An 18,739-nucleotide genomic window follows, 5' to 3' on the forward strand; every position below is an offset into this window, starting at 1 on the left:
TGCAGGTAGTAGGAATCATTTAAATAAAACTGATAAAAACAAACACAAAATCCACTCTTCTCAAACTCCCTACCGCTCATAGGTATTCAACTGATGTTAAAGGGGTCACAAGCCACAAAAGGTTTAGAATTACTGCACTACAAGTACTCCAGTGCAAATGTGTATTATTCAACTGCTGAAAATAGTCCACAACAAATGCACCGTTTATGCCTGTTTCAGAAGCACTTGGTAAAATCAAAGGTACCCAGCTGTTTCAGTAAATTACACAGCTTTTTTCTTTTTTTCTGGAAAAATGAAACTATCTGCAACCCATGTTTAAAGATTAACATCTTCAGTGAGAAGAGCGCAGGCGTGAGTGTTACAAACAGCATACTGAGAAAAACATTGCTGTTTTTGGTATTTTTTATGGATTTTGTGGAGAATTACAAAAAATATACATAGAGGGGAGGCAAAAAAAGCAGCTTTTAATTGCATTTCATTGCAAAAGAATAATTATAAAAAGCGGATGTCTACACTAAAACTGCCTATAAATGAGGGCCGCTGTTATGTGAACTAAAACATCATGCAACATATACTCTGACTGTTTGTTAATAAGTAGCAGTAATCCATTCTTTCAGGAGATTTATCTATGATGACATTGTGCGACAACTAAGCAACGCCTGCCCTTCTGCACTTGCTCTACACAAGTATGTGTGGGTGTTTGCCTGATAAACGCACTGCCTGAGCATGTCTTTCATGGTCCGTATATAAAAGTTATGCACTCACTAGCCAGTTTATTAGGTACATCTTTTGCCTTTGTCACTGGGATTTTCGTTGTGGCATAAATTCAACAATATTCACATGGTGACACCACACGGTTGGTTTTAAACTCCCGTTCGTCCACATCCCAACGATGCTCACGACCTGAGTTGTGTTCTGAAGTTGATATGACTAAAACCGCATTTTGTTTTCTTGTAATTATGATGCCATCTGGTGCTGTAAGTAGGAGGATTCATATCATTGTTATCACTGTTTTATTTCAAATACTGTGTAATATTCCCAGTGTGAGCAGGAGGAATTGAACAATGTGTAGTAGAAGAAGTGCACCGATATTTAGTTCGTTATAGGAACTATAGGAAGTGTTATTAACACCAAAAAATGCTGAAAATGTGAAATGCAAATAATTGTACTGTTCAATACTGTCCTCTGTGACTGATATATTAGTACACTCACTGGGAACTTTGTTAGGTACTTGGTCAGACCCCCTTTTGCCTTCAGAACAGTCTTAATTTAACAAGGTGCTGGAAATATTCCTTAGAGATTTTGGTCCATATTCACATAATAGAATCACACAGTTGATTTGAAACTAATGTTCCACCACATCCCAAAGGTGCTCTGTTGGACTGAGATCTGGTGACTGTGGAGGCCATTTGAATACAGTGAACTCATTGTCATGTTTAAGAGACCAGTTTGAGATGAGCTTTGTGACATGGTGTGTTAGCCTGCTGGGTGCACTGTGGTCATAAAGGGACAGGGTTAGCAACAATACACACGGAGGCTGTGGAGTTAAAATGCTCATTTGGCACTAAGGAGCCCAAGGTTTGCCAGGAAAATATCCCCCACACCATTACACCACCTGCACCACCCTAAACCTCTGATGCAAGGCAGGATGGATCCATGATTTCATGTTGTTTACACACCTCAGATGAGGCACCATATCTCCAACCTGTCCATGTTTTTTCATGTAACCTCTGGCATCAACGATGCCTAAAGAACTGCAACTCAAGGAACATTTTCTCTTTTATAAGTCATACCACTGCCTCAGACCCTTCCCCAGAGATGGTTAGTGGGAAAATCCCAGGAGATCTGCACTTTCTGAAATACTCAGACCAGCCTGTCTGGTGCCATACCACATTCACAGTTACTTAAATTACCATTCTTCTGTATTCTAATACTTAGGTTGAATCTCAACAGGTCATCTTGATCATGTCTACATTTCTAAACGCAATAAGTTGCTGCCATATCGTTGGCACATTAGATATTGTTGCACAAGTTTACAGTATCCTTGGTGTGAAAAGGGCCTTAAAACTGGGAGAGACTAAAAAAACACCAACAGTGGAAAAACTACCATACTGCTCACTGCGTAATTTACTAGTCATTTAAATAAGAAAAATTTATAAATTTAAGGAAATAATCAGAAAGCATTCAAAACCAATCCTTTTTTGCATGCTGGCCTGGTAATATGTACATGCATGTGAAGAATGCACTCCTGTCACCTGGTTATATTTTAGTTTCGTCTGACACAGCTGACATACAACTCTTTGTTTTTGGAGGATTCTCTCAGACAGTTGCCCTTTGGATCATACCTTAAAAAAAAGACATAATTATATCTAATAACTTAATCCAACAGTGGATTACTTAAATATTTCGCAAATTGCTATTCTTCCAGCTCAAATATGATATCACAGTCATTATTGTGCATTTATTTCTCTCTAAAATCCATTTTGAGTTCAACCCCTTCACAGACAGTTTGATCCCCATGTAATCATGATTAAAAAGATATTGAAGTAAGTTCTTGTACAAACTGAATGATGTGATGTCCTTGGTGGAAGATCATTAAACATCTTATTTTTACACAAAAGTATTTCATGGTCAAAAGAGAACTTTATTTAATCTAGTTTCTCAAAAATATGCAATAACATTAGGATTTGATAAGACTTTAATATTTTTGTAAATTGCACATGTAGTTTAAATAACATTAACCTCATATTTCTTGTTATCATGAAAATGTTATTAAAGTCTATCAAGTCACATGATTGAACTCAGCGTTATGGGGTTGAAAATGGTGGTTGAAGGGATGATCAACATATTTTAATATGAATTTAACCATGAAATAACGATATAAGGTTGAACAACAATGATGTATTTTGTACTACTCTTAAGTTTATACTGGGGTTTTCTTTGCTGCATGTCTGAGTTGTAATATTTCTTGATGCATTTTGGATTTATCTTTTCTTCAACTTTTCTGTACACAATGTTGCTTCAGTTCATTGATGTTTGTGGATATTCATTTATTTCAGCTCCCTAAGAACACTATCGCTAAAAATAGTAACACCATCACTAACGCCGGGTGATTTTTACCCAATATAATATACCCAACAAAAAGTACTTGTCATCAAAATATATAAAATATATGACAACACATGACAAATTAGAGTGGTTTTCTTTTATTTTCAGCTGTGCCATATCTAACAAAATGGAAAAAAAGTTTCATGGGGGGACCCTAAAAAATGCTCCAAAATTTCTGGAAAATTAGCAGTTGGAGAACAAAACAAATCCTAAACAAAAATATAATGATGCTGGAAACTTGGTCTTTGGTCCACCCATTCCTGGGATATTTGAGTCTTCCCTGGTGAAGGCACAGTCTCCTTGACACGCCAACAGCTGCAGGAGAGAGAAACAAAAAATGGCAATTTTTGAGTGGGTAAAAATGACCAGTTGACTAAAATATTTTTTTTACCATATGAATTCCCTTGGAAATCACCACTTGTTGATATTTATTCATAACCACTGCACTAAATAAGGATAACATGCAAATTCCAGGACCACTCTTACTTACCTATTCCTTACATGCAGTCAGTACACACAGGGTAGTAATGGCGTGGACACACCGGTCGACGGCAGACATGGCACCTGTATCGCGTCTTCCTGTCCAAGCCTGTGGGGCAGTCAGCACACCTCACTAAGGGACCACTGCTTTCTGCTGCCACTGGTCCTGCCTCACCTTCAAGAGTGCCAGGGGTAGGGATGTCGAGCACGCTACAGATCAGGACTCTGAGTTGACGTGACAGATTTGAAGAGGGGAGCCTCTGCTCTGCCCATGGTTTGATGAGTGCCAATGCCAAAGCCTGCATATAAGGCCTCCTCTGCATTTGGTTGTCACCTCTCTTCATTGCATTCTCATTGTGAATGATCCATGAGTTTATCACACCAGCATTGATCATGCCATAGAACACGCAAAGGGGCCATCTCTTGGTTTTTCTTCCACAACCATAGTGAGCGCACATCTGGTCAAAAGTATCGACACTTCCCTTTGTTTTGTTGTAAAATTCAATCACTTTGGGCTTACGAGTGGGTCCTATGCTTGGTTGTGTATGCATGGATGACAGGAGCAGTACAACCTTCTTTTTTGAAGCTTTGTCAGGGAGGAAGGACACCAAGGTTAGTTCTTTGGTAAAGAGAAATGCACTGGAGCCTGGCGCGTGATTTTCTTTAACTTTCATCACTTGTGGGATCTCCCTTTTGTTTGCTTTTATTGTTCCCACTAAGGTCATGCCACAGTTCTGCAGCAGATCAATCGCCAGTGGCACAGAAGTGAACCAATTATCAGTGGTCACATTCCTGTTTGTATGGTGATATTGTTTGGTCAGCTCCTTGGTGAAATGCTGGCCAAGACTTTGTCCATCCTGTCGTTGTGTTACAAGTTTCCCCAAATATGGTATTCCTGTCAGCAGGTACTTGCTTTGGGCATCATTGGCAAGGACAAGCTTGATACCATATTTGGCAGGTTTGTTGGGGATGTACATTCTAAATGGACACCTCCCTCTAAATCCAAGCAACTGTTCATCTACAGTTATGTTTTGACTGGGCACATAACTTTTTACAGTTGTCAATGAATATTTACCATATATTTCTAATGGGAGCAAATTTGTCCATGGTCTGTCTTTCTTGCCGTGTGTCAGGGTCATCAAATTGGAGACAGCTAAGGAGGAATGAAAAGCGACCCTCAGACATAGCAGCACGGTACACAGGTGCAGCAGTAGCAGGGTTCCACATTTCTTTAGTAGACAAATGGTTGTCCATCTGGCAACCACTAAAGATACAAATCCCTAGCATTGCACGCACCTCTGCTGGGGTTGTTCTCTGGAAAGTACCTGTTATCTTCCGATACTTCACAGCTTCAGCATCAATACGGATGTTCGTCCATGTCACAATTTCGTCGATGATTTGGTCCTCAAAAAATAATGTGAAACACTTCTCAGGGGTGTCAGCATTTGATGCTTCTGGTGTTGGTCCTGGTGTAAAAGCAGGCATGATATTTCGTGCAGCTGTCCTGGTAGCTGCCAATGTCTGAGGCCGAGAACTCCACTGGAAACCAGAAGTACTCCTGTAAGACTTGTTTTGGAGTCTCACAATATAGGCCATGTCATCATTCACATGGCGGTGTCCTCTCCCCCTGTGACCCACATCAGGCGTGGCAGGGACCGCATCAGGCGTGGCAGGGACCGCATCAGGCGTGGCAGGGACCGCATCAGGCGTGGCAGGGGAAGTAAGATGGGCAGTAAACCTAGAGGCAACAGGTCCTGAGGTGGGAATTTGTCTGATGGTCAGTCTACTTGAATCATGATGTCGCATTTTTTTTCTCTGATGACTTGAAGTGCTAGGCTCAAAGCCATCACTATCACTGTCATCATCACCCGGTTTTGGAATGTAGTCCACGTCACTGTCGCTGTCATACATCTCTTCTGCTTCCACATGATCAACATCTTCATCACTGCTTTCCCTGAATAGAATCTCTTCTATTTCCTTTTGGGTCAAGTACTTCAGTGGTTTCCTTTTTGGCATTTTTTTCCCTAGAGGAGTGCTAGAACTTCACCAGCTAGCTATCTTGCTAGCTATTTGCTGAAAGAAATAATGTGCACAGTTATCTAGCTAGCTACATAACATAGCTTTTAGATTAAAAAAAAAGAGAAAAAGAAATCTAATCAGCTAACAATTGCCAAGTTAAACAAACCTTACCTATGTGTTACTCAGTAGCTGGGATGCCTTAGACACTAAACCTGCAACAGGGTGACAGCTGTAGTTGAAGAGGGACAGTAAATATGGTGAGCCTGAATGTTGTCACCCTTGAAATGCGGCAAGATCGCCTGATTTTATACACTAACACTATCACCGGGTGAAATCCACCCAAAACCTACTTTACCCTCTATCACTATTGCCGGGTGAAATTCACCCGAACACATGCCTGTAGGAAAAAGCGGGATTTGGGGTAGGGAAACACCCACACCTTCAAAGATGTCAAAGACAATGCTGAAGCTACCCAGGGACCCACCACACTCAGACAAACGCAACATATTGAAAATTATGTAAATACATTTGCTCAGGTGAAAATCACCCGGCGATAGTGTTCTAGGGTTAAGGTCCCATCACAGCATTTCAATCAAGTTAACATTTTGATTCTTTTCTTTTTCAGCCATTTTGTTGTAGATTTGACTCTACATTATTTTGGTATACAGAGAAGTTCATGGACAACTCATTGAGTTGTCCGGTTGTCAAAGGCCTCAGGTCCAGCAGCTGAAAAAGAAGCCCAAATCATCACCACTGTGCTTCACAGTAGGTATTATTTGTTTGTGCTGATATGGTGTGGTTGGTTTTCTCCAAATGTTGTACTGTGCATTATGGCCAAAGATTTCCAGTTTAATCTGGTCTGTTCAAAGGACATTGCTCCAAAGGTCTTGTGGTCTGCTCAGATGCAGCTTACCCAAAATTGTTTATTTGTGATGTGAAAGCAAAGGTTATCTTAACGCCACTGCACTTAGCATGTATTCACCAGCTAAGATATAATATGTCTAAAAATCATGATTAATCATGAAATGGGGTAAAATAATAAATACATGGAATTTGGTAACTTTGAATAAGACTAAATAAAATGTGATTTTTTTTAAATGATATATTCACAGATAGTTTACAATAAGCTATTCTGTCAATTTACATAAATTAATCACACCCATGCAGTCCAGTGGAGTAGATCTGAAGATTGAGTGGGCTACCGCAGTGTTGTTCTCACTGTTCATTCGAGCGATTTATGTTTCCTGTCAAAAAATGGATGGCATTGCTTAATGTCAGGTCGCTGGTCAATAAGACTTTTCTCTTAAATGACTTCCTCTTCACTAATGGGATTGATGCTTTATTCCTGACTGAAACCCGGATTCGTCCTGGTGAATTCATCCCTTTTTCCGAACTTCTTCCATCGGATTGTGTCGCTTTTAGCTCACCAAGGCTTACTGGTAGAGGTGGCGGCGTAGCCTCGGTTTTTAAAAATTCATATGCAGTTCGGCAGCTACCCTCACCTACCTACTCTAGTTTTGAAGTCCAGTTATTGGAGATGACTGCATCCACGACCACACTCTGCATAGTGGTTTACCGACCACCTAAATATAGCAAATGTTTTCTCACGGACTTTGCTGATCCCCTAGGCTCCGTTCTTTTTAAGTATGGTTGTGTTCTCATTGTTGGTGATTTTAACATACACACTTGCTGTAAGGATGACCCATTTGCTAAAGACTTCCTTGCTTTAACTGACTCTTTTAACCTGGTTCAGTGGGTTAATGACCCAACCCATGTTAAAGGACATAGTTTGGACTTGGTTTTTTCATATGGTCTGGACATTTGTATCAAGGATATAAGTGACGCTGGGAGCTCGTATCATTTCCCAGTTATATTTGATACTGGCTTATGCAGTACTGAACTGCATCCTGCGGCTCCCCTTCGCCAATTACTTGTAATCAATGCTGAAGCGGTGTCAAACTTCTCTATGTCTTTCTTGGATTCTGCATCTGTCACTCCCGACTGTTGTTCATTTCGCTCGGCTGATGACTGTGCTAATACCTTGCTATCGTTATTTTCTTCTGTCGTTGATACTGTTGCCCCTAATAAAATGAAGCGCCCTAGAACCTATTCTCAGTGTTGGCTTAATGACACTATGCGCGCTTTACGTCGTGTGTGTCGGCGCGCTGAGAGAAGGTGGAAAAAAGATAAACTTCAGATTTCTTACGACATGCTACGGACTAGCTGCTTAAAATTCCAAAGTGCTGCTAAAATGGCCAAAGCATCTTTCTTATCCAAAATCATCCTGGCCAGTGGTCATAACCCCCGCACCTTATTTAAAATTTTTAACTCAGTGGTTAACCCTTGCCCGGACATGCCTTTACCTTATTCTCAGGCTCTTTGTGAGCGATTTCAAATTCACTCTTTAGATAAGCTCTCATCTCTTAAGTCCTCCCTTCCCTCTGTTTCATGTCCTCTCCCCATTCCTGAGTGCATTCAACTTTCCACCAGTTTGAGCCTGTGTTACTTTTGACTCTTAAGCTCTTAGCTAAGGACTGTTTTGATGTAATTGGACCTAGTATTCTAGGTATCCTAGTATTCTTATTAACTTTTCCTTGCTCTCAGGCTGTGTTCTTTCGGCTTTTAAGCATGCTGTAGTCCATCCGATTCTTAAAAAAAGAAACTCTGACTGTTATGACCTTTTAAACTACAGGCCGATCTCTAAGCTTTCGTTCTTGTCCAAGATCCTGGAGAGACTAGTTCTCTCCCAGCTCCAGGCATACTTGGACACAAACAATATTGCTGAGAAATTTCAATCTGCTTTTAAGCCATTGCATAGCACTGAAACGGCGTTGGTTAGAGTTCTTAATGATATTCTTGTAATTACTGATACTGGACGCTCTATAGTCCTAGTTTTATTGGACCTCTCTTCGGCTTTTGGTATGGTGGACCATAACATCTTATTATCAAGACTTGAGCACACTGTGGGTATTAGAGGCACTGCCCTTGACTGGTTTAAATCATACCTCGCTGACAGGGCCTTTTCGGTTAACTTGGGCATCTTCTCCTCTTTCTCTGCACTGGTCTGTTGCAGTCTGCCTCAAGGATCAGTTTTAGGCCCTATTCTTTTCTCACTGTATTTGCTCCCTCTAGGCGCAGTCTTTGAAAAATACAATATCGCCTTCCACTGTTACGCCGACGACATACATATCTATTTTGAACTTACTGACGACCTTGCTGTGTCCCTACACTACTTTCAAGAATGCATGCGTGAGGTCAAAGAATGGTTCCTGAGTAATTCCCTCATTTTAAATGATAAGAAGACTGAGATTGTGGTGTTCAACAGTAAAATCCCTCGTGTCCAACTTTGTGCTGCCCTGGGTTCCTTTGCTAGCTCTTCCAGTGATTATGTCAGTAAATTGGGTGTACTGCTGGATAGCTCGCTCAAACTCGATAAGCAAGTGTCTGCTGTAGTGAGATCTAGCTTGCACCTTATCTCTAAGGCTAGGCATTATGTTCCGCATGAGGACCTGGAGAAGCTTATTCACGCTTTTGTGACCTACAGGTTGGATTATTGTAATTCCTTGTACTACGGTCTTCCCTCTTCTCTTCTTCTTAGACTGCAAACAGTCCAAAATGCGGTGGCCCGCCTCTTGACTGGTACCAGGAAATTGTGCTCTATTACTCCTGTTCTAGCTGGCTTGCATTGGCTGCCCATAAAGTACTGTATTCAATTAAAAATATTACGTTCAAAACTATTAATAAATTAGCACCGAGTTATCTTAGTGAACTTCTCAAGCCACATACTCCTGCTAGAACACTTAGATCTGCCACTCAACTACTTCTGACGCAACCTAGATCTCGGCTGAAGTCTCGGGGTGACCGTGCGTTTGCTCTGGCTGCCCCGGTACTGTGGAATAACCTTCCTCTTGATATCCGCGCCTCTGATTCTATTGCACTGTTTAAATCACGACTAAAAACCCACTTATTCAATCTTGCTTTTCCCTCTAGTTAACATTTCTCTTATGATTTTATATTATGCACTTTTATGCTCATTTAATTCCTTGTTTGTTCTGTATCTGCTGTTTTCCTATGTATCAGTGACAGCTATCTGCTTGCATACCTAGTACTTGCTTTGGTCCTATTTATATTATCTTCCTTTTATTCTCTATGTTACTTGTTAAGCACCTTGGCATACCCTTGGTTTTAAGTGTGCTTTATAAATAAAGTTTATTATTATTATTATCATTATTATTATTATTATTAAAAAACAAATGAATAAAAAAAACAGATTATTAAAAGAAATCTCTATTAACAGAAAAAAGTGCCTTAAATTGTTTTGAGGTCCCAGCCCTGACCCCTGTTGTCCTCCACACTTACACTGGTTAACCTGCCTTCTCTTGCCTGCAGATGTTGCTGCTGAGGTTTTTAAATTAGAATTCATATTATGCATAATTTCATTTTATTTCATAAATTCACAGTTCAATGTAGTCCCATTTTTCTTACACTGGACTTTTGGTGCAGTCTCTCGATTCACCCTCATCTCCCTTAAAGCCACACCCACTTTTTTCTTATTGGCTGCCCCTCACAAACAGAAGGTTTGAACAGCAGTTTGGTGGATCTCCCTTGATCACAGCCAGAACTATATGCCTGAGATGACTTCATTATTTGAAACTTAGGAAAATAGGGAAAAACATGGTCGGTTTACAATAAAAGAAGGGAAATGCAGTCCAACTCGATAACTTTTTCATGCAGGATAAATGTCAAATGTTTGTGTTTCACCTTAAACTAAGATCATTCCTCATATGACATCACTACACTGGAACAAAACAAAATGACACTTTTCTTAAAACCCTGTTACTTTTGCATTTGAGGATTATTATTTTTTCCACACTGAGTGAGACAAGCCCTTTCATACACAACAAATATTTCAGCAGGCATGATCGTCAAATAAATAACAAGTTATGAAGTACAGAAGTGCTTTTTCAGAATAACATTTTGACATGCTCATGAAGAATTTACAGTGAATGCTCTCAGTGAATGTTGCGAAAATACTGCAGCAGTGCGGCGGCTCAGTGAGAGCAGCTGGATGATCTGGGCTCAGACCCTTGCCTGGTTGGCAAGCATCAGTCCTGCTGAAGTGTCCCCGAGCAAGACATCCAATCTTCACTGCTGACCCCAAAGATCTGCCAGTTAGTTATATCACCCGTGAAAATGCACAAGCACATTATGAACTGAGATTTTCTGCAAATGTTCCACTGGCTGGTTTTTGTCCTCATCCAGCAAAGTGCCTCTTGATGCACTGGTATTTAACCTCGCTCACGTCTGTGTATTTCCACAAAGCGTGAGTAAAGGGGCGATCAATGAGGCCCTAAATGAAGATGCTTCATTGGCTGGTTGGAGTAATGGGGCACAGAGAGGTGCCATGCCATTGGCTGCCTGCGTGCGATGTCTGGAAAGATAGATGGAGAGTGAAATCACTCGTCGTCATTTCATCTCTATCATTTTCAGCACTTGGTCATTCTGCCATGATGGCCGTCAGAACGTGACACTGCTGCCTAAGCAGCTCCACATCGTAGCACTGGCAAAGCCAAGAAGTTATGAACTCTAAGGCTGAGGAGAAAGAAAAAAAAGATGCTCAGAGCTCATTCTGTCAGCTTAAGGAAGAGATGTGTTTCACCTGAGATAAAACAAGTCGGCTCATTGAGGTGCATTCTTATCGCGTATCTCCTAAAGACACTGGGCGATCCTGTGGAGAGTTAGAGAGGCCGTCAGATGAAGCTGTGATTTGTAACTTTCACCTTCCAGCCAAAGAGAGGGGGATGTGAGACTGTAAATTCTGCCCGAAGGCGCCAAAGAAGAAGAGAAGCGCCTTGTATTCTGTGCATTATCACGGGATCTGGCCCAGTCATGCTGCATATATTTATGAATAGCAGCTCTTCTGAGGTGTGAAGAGAGAAACGGAGCATCGGCGAGAGCAGGGTTGAATTTATTGTGCAGGTGCAGGCTCTTTTTTTCCCTTGAACTGACCAGGTTCAGCACAGTGCCAGGCTCCTCTCAGCAGCTGCTGCCATACAGATGAGCGAGATGAGTCATTCTTGTGTCGGGCTAATTCGCAGGTTTCTCTTTTAAGTGCTGGAGTTCGCATGAGAATAACCTTGATCCTCGTGTGCCACCGCGCTCCGCTCGGGTGCTTGGCAATGCAGTTCGGCCTTAGTCTCCTTGCTCAGCAGAGAGGTAGAAAGGAGCATTAATTCTTAACCCTGTGGGAGGAGCAGCAGAGAGGAAGGAGGGCGACTGCGAAATCCATCTCTGTCTCGTCCCCCTTGAGAGCCAAAAGGTCACTCAGCTGTCAGGAAGTAAAATTCAATACCTCAACCTTTCAAGCATGTCTCTATCCTCCATGTCCCTCGTCAGAGCTACACAATCCCTCTCTGATGCATCCCTGACAGGCCCCGGCTTCTCTCTGTATGGACGGTTCGTGTTCACCGCTGCAACAATCCACATCCATCGACGGTCACCGCTGACAGCCACACTGAAATCCGCTCGGTGTAACAGGTTGCATTAGCACAGCCGAGTACATCTTAAACTGACCTAGACATTATCCTTACCTGTGTAGAATGGCATTTATCAATTGATAAAGAAATGTTTGAGGCCACAAATTATTAGGTACTTGTAATCTACAGTATTTCAGCATTGAAAACATCAAGTGCAGATGAGTTGACTGCATTTTTTTTATCTCAATGGGGTTGAGATGAATGTTGAGAAGGAAGGACCGGTGTGATTTGGCCAATGCGCTTGTTTGACAAGGTTAAAGCTCCAGGATGTTACTGTGTAGCTATTCTGTTGAAGCATTTTGTTTTTGTTTTTTTTTGCACATCTTGGTCTTGATTTTTTACTATCCTGTGGAAACAGTGTTTTTTCTTATTGTAGGGCTGGTTTTTCGGGTTAGTAAGAACTTTTTTGAAGTCGAATTAAACCTGGTGTTCAAATCATAAAACCTTTTTGGGATTAACTTGTCCTGTCTTTCTCTACTCACCCCAACCAGTCACAGAAGATGGCTGCCCCTTCCTGAGCCTGGTTCTGCTTTCCCACTGTCGCCAAGTGCTTGCTCATAGGGGGTCATTTGACTGTTGGGGCTGTCTCTCTGTTACTGGAGAGTCTTGTATATCTCGATATAAAGCGCCTTGAGGTGACTATTGTTGTGATTTAGTGCTAAAACAATTAAATTGTATTGAACTGAAGCGGTTCATAGAAGAACAGAAACTTAGAATATAAATACGCTTGCAATCAACTTGCAACAGTCTCAGGAGGAAACACAATACAGCTCCAAATAAAGTCTTACACATCTCAGGAGGAGATTTATGCTTTATGCAAACAACTCCATCCCCATGACTAACAACCAACTTAATCATTACTAGACTAGACTTTTAACATGCACTGTTTTTCCACATCCTTGGTAAAACATGCATAGGCCTTTGAATGACTACGCTCTTTGTCACAGGATCAGTTATGTCAACTAAAACAGGTTCGCATCAAAACAAAACACTAAAAAAAGCAAAAACCTGGCCAAGATCTCCTGAGTCGACCGTGTAAAGTTACTGCCTGTTCATCAAGAGTGTCCGTGAGTTTTGAAGGGCTCTGTTGTTTTGTTGTTTAAAGGAGCGAAAATGACAGCAGCACAACAGAGAGAGCCAGCGCTTTGGTTGTTGCTCTTTGATCATCAACCATGACGGCTGCCTTTCATGCCACTTTGAAGAGAAAGGTTAGGGAGAAAAATACATAGACAAAGTGTTGAGTTAAAAAAACAACAGCACATGCACACACACAGACACACAGAGAAACTAAACAACATCAATACAAACACAGATCCCATCTGCTGCGAAAAGAAATGTCATTGTGCAGGCGTGCAGAAACGCATTTCCAGTCGACACTATATACAGTCAGGAGCAGGATGTGGCATTACATTGGTCCCTTGATAAAAAGCAAACACAGGTAGGGCTGGCAAGTATCTGCAGCTTCCTGCAGTGCTGGATGTGTTGTACAATACAAAAAAAGACAGGAGCAGACATTCCTCAGACTGACTCCGAGGCATAGGGAGCAGACTTGCTTATCCGAAGTTTCACCCCCACTATCCCATTGGGGATAAGAGCAACCATACAAATGCATGTAGGATGCAGAGGACTCTGATTCTCACAGAGCTTCATTTTGAATTCAGGCTGAGACCGAAGAGTTGTCTGAATTACAGTGGAAACAAAGAGTGTATTTTTTCCCAAGTATAATGGAGAAACTATTAAAAAAAACATGTTACAGTGCATTGAAATATTATACACAGATTTAGTGATAACATAGTTTAGTAGGCACACTGTTTACTAACAGTACATCTTTGTTAGCTATCTAACCTTATATGCTCTGTATGTATCACATATTTAGACAGCTAGCTAGATTGGCAGCTAGCTAACTAGGTAGATGGTTACTTTGTTGATCCCATAAGAGAAATGACTGTTACATTAGCAACAAAAAGATTAAAGACAGAAATAGTACAATCTGCAATAAAAACTACATCGTTAGAAACACAGACGCATGCTGAAGGCCTTCTTACATGAGGTAGTGCAAAATTTTATATATAGCACTGACAAAATAAGAAATAAAGATATAAAGTTAAGGGGAAAAAGATAAGACTGATAGTGTGCAAAAAATAGTATGAATGGCATTAATAAATAACATGCACACTGTAAATCTCAAAACAGCAGCAAGAAGGTTTGTCGCAGAAATGTGTGGGGAATCTTCTGTTCTGGCAGGTGTGTTCATTTTTTACAAAAAGGAGAGTTGTTTTAAGGTTTTATAGAGAACTGTAGGAATGATGTCCTGAAGCGTTCTTCATGGCAGCAGGGTTGAATAAGGCTGAGGGAGTGTAGTGTACTATGGTGCAATGGGTTGTCCATAATGGAGAGCAGATTGTTCAGTGTCCTCCTGTCCCACACTGACTCAAATGCCTCCGGATTCTGGTGAATGATGGTTCGAGCCTTGTGGATTAGTTTGTTCATCCTGCTGGCATCTCTGGCACTGATGCTGCTAGCACTAAAAGTAGCAAAGTAAATGGCATCCGCTACCACAGCCTGGTAGAAGATCTCCAGCATCTTGCTGCAGACATTGAAAGATCTGAGCTTCCTCTTAAAGTGGAGTCTGGTTATCCCCTTCTTGTGCAGTATCACTGTTGGTCCTCTGGTCCAGTCTGCTATCCAAATGTAAGCAAATTAAGTTCTAAATAAGAGGTAACTATATCCATCGTGATGCTAGCCATTAAATGGTAAATGGACTGGTTCCTATAGGATATAGCAGTTTTTCTACCCTGCTTAAGCAGTGCTAAACATGCCTCATTCACCCATTCATACATATCCATACCAGCACCTTTTCTCTTTAAGTTTCAAACTCTATAAACGCATCAGGACCAATTCGCTATTCAGTATCTTGCTAACTGTACACAGAGACTGTATGTATGTAGTAGACAGAGTGTGAGTTACATGGTAAAATGGCAAGTGGACTGCTATTTATTAAAATGCCCCAATCAACCGGCTGGGGACTGAATTTGACTGATTCCAGCATTTTCAGCCCAGACGGGTGACTGGCAGGTCAGCCTCAGGTACGTCAGTTTATCAGCCTATCTGTTTCATGCAAGTGTGGATATACAGCAACTTATTTTCAATTAATTATCTGTACTAGAGTTTTTTTTCCTTGTTTAAATTCACTGCCATTTTAGAGAAATTGTAATGTTTGATAAGTTTTATTATCAAAATAATATTTTGTGTTGAAGGAAAGTTGATTTTTGTTTCTATATGCTATGAAAACTGGAATTGGTAAGAAAAGATGAGAATATCTCTTAACAAAACTGGAGCACAGACCTCATTTGAAAGTCTGTTAGTATAATTACACATGACAAGTCGTACTATTTGTCAGTGGCCCGGTTCAGTAACTCAAGCTGTCTGCTGGATGTCATATAGCCTGTCATCAAGTTGTATCAGCATGCACCTGTCAGTCAAAATAGCTATGTCAGCAAATGGTTTCTTCTGTCAACGTGTCTTAGGAATGTAAGTGTATTTGCCGCTGGAGTCCGCCTTCAGCGGCCGTACAAGACACTGGTCTAGGGACTTCTTTAGTGGCTTCATTTTCGAGCCCTGGAAGTTATTGCTTGCTTGTAAGCAGCTTTCTAGACAACTCTGGACTGCTACTCTTATGCAGTTGTGAGATATAAGCATGAAAAAAATAAGAGGCAGTCATGACTTAAATCCAATAGAGTCATATATCTCTGGACTAGAAGTTTCTCAGTCTTTTTCTTTTGCACCAGATTTTCAGTTTAGATTTTGTCAGCTGATGTGAGCTGGTGCTAAGATCACAGATTACAGGCTGAGTTTTACTCTGTGAACTGCTTGAACTGCAGTGAGCCATGCTACTAAGTTGTTTCAATTACCAATAGTCTTGCTTAATGGTTAGAACATGGTCCATTTATCAGATCTGAACACTTGAAGATGTTGTCTTCACGTCCCATAATGACTTTGTGTTGGGGAACTACAATCTCCACATTATTCACGTCCACAGTACATAATTGGCGTTCAGAGTTTCACTTGATTTCATCAAATTTTGAGAGGTTTTGCCACTCTCCTCAGCTGTCATTGGCATAATAACCTTTTAGTTCCACTTCTATTTTTGCTAGCAGGGTCTCAAACACTTAATTACAGCGCTGCCTCTCACCCGACACCCACATCTCTTTGATCCATTACCACGGTGGAGCTGTGACACTGACAGCCAGGCATGCTCAGTCCAGCAAAGCTTCACAGCCATCTAATCAAGCCCCTCACCATCTTTTTATGGACACGGCACAGCGAGGACTGGTGGGATAAGCCTATTGGAAATCAAGTCTCTTCCTACAGTTGCTGGGACAATGGAGGGAGGCCTGCAGATCGGTCAGAGAAGCTTAAGAACCACTCAGAGCTCTGTGTGTGTTTACATCAATATCCTGTTCCTCTGGGAACCAAAAGAAAGGACAGAGAGAAGGGGATGGAGGGAGGGGGGATACAGGAAGAAATGGCAGATGCGAGGTGGGGTAGACAAAACAGGAAATAAGGGAAAGGTGCAGAGAGCAAAAAGATGAAGGAGGAAAGGTAATAAGCAGAGAGCGAGACGCCGAGATTGATCTGGAGAAAAGGGAGTTCAATGCTAAAGAGGGGGGAGGGAGGGACATCGAGCGGCATTAGTAACAGAGAGACAGAGAAAGGAAGAGAATTTGGAGATGAAAGGCACTGAAAAGAAGAGGATGTGGGTGGTGGGTGGCACTGCTAAAGAAGAAGAAAAAAGGATAGAGAGGGAAAGAGAAAGAGAGAATTCCCCTGGGAAGGGAGCCAGTTCAGTTGAACAATGGGGGTGCATAGCAGTACTGATTAGGGTGGCGAGGTGGGAGATGACAATATGCTTACTGCTGTTCTTTATCCGGACTCGAGCGCTGCCAGTGCAGAAGGCACTCCACACTCAGCAAGACACTTTCTTTCCAACCAGCACCGTGGGCAATTAACCCAGCCACCTGCTGCTCGCCAACAAATTGCCTCTCGTCATTGCCAATCCGTCTCCGGTGAAGAAGAAAGGCAGCTGAGTTAAAACATCAAAACACTCACGACTCTTTATTTTTTTCCCTTCCTTTCTCCAAATGCATGACTCCAGTGGACTATATAGATTTATTCAAATGACTAATGAAGGAAGCAGTCCGAAGGAAACCATATTGAAAGCAAAATCTGGACCAAGCTAACCTCGGTGACCGGTGGGGCCAGATATGGTGTTGGTGGGATTGGAAACATCTGTGGAAAAAAAGATTGTTACTGCATTAAAAACAAAGCATGGACTCTTCAAATCTATTTTTCACAGAGAAAGTAACACTCAGAATTTATCCTAGATGCCTGTACAGCACAAGGTTTGCATGTTTAGACTTACACTTGCATATTTCTTTGAGTTATCCTGTCACAGTAAGGCAAGGGTTTGTGAATTTCAGTTAAATAAATGCTAATAAATATTAATCCAAACATGTCTTAATTAGAAGTTTCGCAAATTTTCTGTTTTTCTTTTCAAACATCTCATAGCATTTTATATTTAGTAAAAAAGTAATAATATTGAAAAGAGCCCAAATGAAATGAGAGAATTAAATGTTATACTGTACACACTCCAAGCTCTATTCAAGTAGAAAATAATAATGCAACAAGATCTAAGATAATAATGTTTAGTCTAAGTTACTCATCTGAAAAGAGAATCCAGGGCAGAAGTGTCTTTAACCTGCATTCAGTAATACTGTTATTGATTTTGCTGTTCAGAGTCCAGTTTAAGATTCTGTTTTTTTTACTCTTAGAGTAGCTGCATGAAAACGCACTGTCATACACAAGTGAGCTTGACATCAGTACATCTCTGAGGTCATGTGATCAAGGCTATGCATAATACAAAACTGAGAACTAAAGCTATCAGAGGTTTTGCAACATTGGCAAGTCTGAGCTGGGGATCTTTTTAAACTTTTCATCTTTATGTGTTTAGCATGTTGGTTGTGAAGCACTTTGTGATACTTAAAAGTAAGTAAATACATTTTGCTCATTGTTTCGTATTGTAGTGGTTTTCACATTAACTGATGTGAAAGGTCCCGGTTTGATACCAGAAGCAGACACCAGTCAGTTTGGGGTTGTGTTGGGAAGGGGTGTATTCTCAACATTTAGTATAGTATGTATAGAAAGTACTACATAAAATTTTAAAATATCATGTCATGTTTGATATTTGACCTCTCCTTGAAAGTCAATAGATTAATCTGAGGTTATAGTGATAATAATGCTATATAGAGCTATTTAAAGGTTTTTTACTGCCATCCATCAACCAACTATTTACTGGCTCTCATCTGGGTTCAGGTCTGAGCAGAGAAACACAGACTTCCCTCACCCTAACCACCTCCTCCAGCTCATCTGGGGGGACACTGGAATGATCCCCAATCATGTCGAGAGATAGTCTTTTCAGCGAGTCCGGGACCCGCCCTGGGACCTCCTCCCGATAGGATATGCCCAGAATACCTCACCTAGGAGGTGTCCAGGAAGCATCCTAGCTAGATGGCCAAACCACCTCAACTGCCTCCTTT

Source organism: Pelmatolapia mariae, linkage group LG23 (assembly GCF_036321145.2).
Source record: "Pelmatolapia mariae isolate MD_Pm_ZW linkage group LG23, Pm_UMD_F_2, whole genome shotgun sequence".
In the NCBI taxonomy this organism is placed as follows: domain Eukaryota; kingdom Metazoa; phylum Chordata; class Actinopteri; order Cichliformes; family Cichlidae; genus Pelmatolapia; species Pelmatolapia mariae.